This window comes from Vicugna pacos, chromosome 21, assembly GCF_048564905.1.
Source record: "Vicugna pacos chromosome 21, VicPac4, whole genome shotgun sequence".
NCBI lineage: Eukaryota > Metazoa > Chordata > Mammalia > Artiodactyla > Camelidae > Vicugna > Vicugna pacos.
The window spans coordinates 6653280-6655304 of NC_133007.1; the positions used below are offsets into that span (position 1 = coordinate 6653280).

Genomic DNA, 2025 nt, shown 5'->3' on the forward strand with positions numbered 1-2025 from the left:
GTGTGATTATTTTCACCCCCGCCATACCACTCTTAATCGACTTAATACAGATGCGAAAGTGGGGCTTGTGGTTTGTGTAAACCACATACCCGATTTGTTATAAACAGACATGCAACAAGGTCCTAACCAGAGGCCACTGTACCTCCCCTGTGACCCTCCTGGAAGCATCAGCCCCTACACCACTCCAGTCCCACACTGACCCTTCTAAACCTCCTCCTTGCCCAACTCAGCAGACGCCTTCCAACCACTAAGGCCTCGTACAACTCTGCCTCGACCTCGACGCTGAGCCAGTCCCAAGTGACCGGGATTCTGTGGGTTTACACAGCGTCCATCTCCCCAAATCCCTTCACACTCTGTAAAATTTCCCTGTTATGGGCACATTTTTTCATTTGCTCTCTCTGAAGCACTCTAGATTCATGCATTCATTCATTCATTCAGCAAACACTTATGAACAACTTTACCATCAGACATTGTTCCGGGAGCTGCAGTGATGGTGACCCACAGGCTGGACAAAGCTGGGCTCTCAAAATGACGTTCTGGTGAGGGGAATGCAGTGTACATGGACACACGTAAGCAAATGAGCACCACAGACCGTGCGCTCTTTGCAGGAAGTAGACGGGATCGGGTAAGGGCACAGAAGGAGGCCCTTTAGGACTGGATCAAGGCAGACTTCTCTGAGAAGGGGGCTAATGTTTATATTGACACCTGCCAGATTGAGAAGAGGCAGGCGGAGGGGAAAGCCAGAGCGTAAGCCCAGAGCCTTGGGGCGAGCCTGGTGTCTGCCAGCAATCCGGGGGTGTGTGGTGGCCGAGAAAAGAAAGGAAGCCGGAGGTGGGGAGGCTGCGCAGGGTCAGGGCAGGAGCTGGGTTTCACTCTGCGCGCTGGGAGGTGACGTGAACTGATGACAATTTTCAAAGATCGCTCTGACTGCTGTGTGGAAAACGGAAGTGGGGATTGGGGCAAGGGAGGCAGTGGGAAATAAAGAAGGGCTATCGCCCTTGTCTCTCTGAGAAACGGGGACCAGGGTGCTGGGAATGAAGATGGAGGAAAGATGGAGATACAATTTGGAGGGAGCGCTACACTGGGGGTAGGACTGACCTTTGTCACATTGTTGTTGTAGGACTTTAGGAAAGTGCATGAAGCAGCATGTCACGCTGGAAGTCAGAGACAGCCTGTAGGAAGGAGGGGGACGCGTGTGTCAGAGCCCCGGGCCTGTGCGAGGCGACCTGCCACACCCGTGGGCAGGCACATGCTCATGCACGCACGCACATGTGCATGCAGTTGATTTGAGGGTGCACTGAAAGCCTTTAGAAAGATCCAGTAGAGATGGGGGTAGGAAGAGGCCGAGGCGCATCAAATACTAACCATCTGAAAATTGAAAGAAGCTGTGCTTCTGGCCATGACGTCATTGCGTCCCTCATAAAGCATCCGAAGGGGCATTTCCCGGTCATAACAAAGGAATGGTGGAAATTAACTACACATCCCAGCTGAAAATTGCTTTCTCCTGTTGTTTCATCATATATAGGAGGTTTCGAGCTCTAGGTGAGCCTTTCTAGGCTAGCTTCAGAACTTTACCTCCTTGTGTAACAATAATTCTGTGAGGGAAGGGGTCTTGAGTTCCTGAAACTGACGTATAAATAGATCCGGGGAGCACAACTCATGAGGAAGTAGGAAGTTGCCCCCCTGAGGGAGAGTAATGCACATCACACTGCCACAGATCAGCCTTGCTCACCAATCCGTATCTCTGCTGCTCACTCACACTCAGCTTGTGGCCAACTGTGACACTCCAGGATTTATCTTCTTCTGTAGTTTTGCCCAGAAGGGTTTAAACTGTTAGTATTGGTGCCAGTTCATAGTAGAATGGCCCAGAGGAGTCACAGCAGGAAGCATTTTTAAAGAGTCTTTTAAAGAGGGCCATACCACCTTATGAGCAAAGACTAAAGAAAGTATATTATTTCACAGCCGAGGGTGAAAACAATTCTGCTTTTAAATGATTTCCCATACCCTGCCAGTCTGAGACAGGGG

At 50.5% G+C, this 2025-nt stretch overlaps 1 long non-coding RNA gene across 1 annotated transcript; it reads right to left on the reverse strand.

Annotated features, from left to right (window-relative positions):
• Nucleotides 1-462: 462 nt before the first annotated feature.
• LOC107034317 (uncharacterized) lies at nucleotides 463-1444 on the reverse strand. Its single transcript, XR_012062558.1, has 3 exons — nucleotides 1366-1444; nucleotides 1099-1172; nucleotides 463-536 (listed from the first exon to the last, which is right to left on the reverse strand). It is a non-coding gene; the product is annotated as an uncharacterized lncRNA (long non-coding RNA).
• Between the last annotated feature and the right edge of the window lie 581 nt (nucleotides 1445-2025).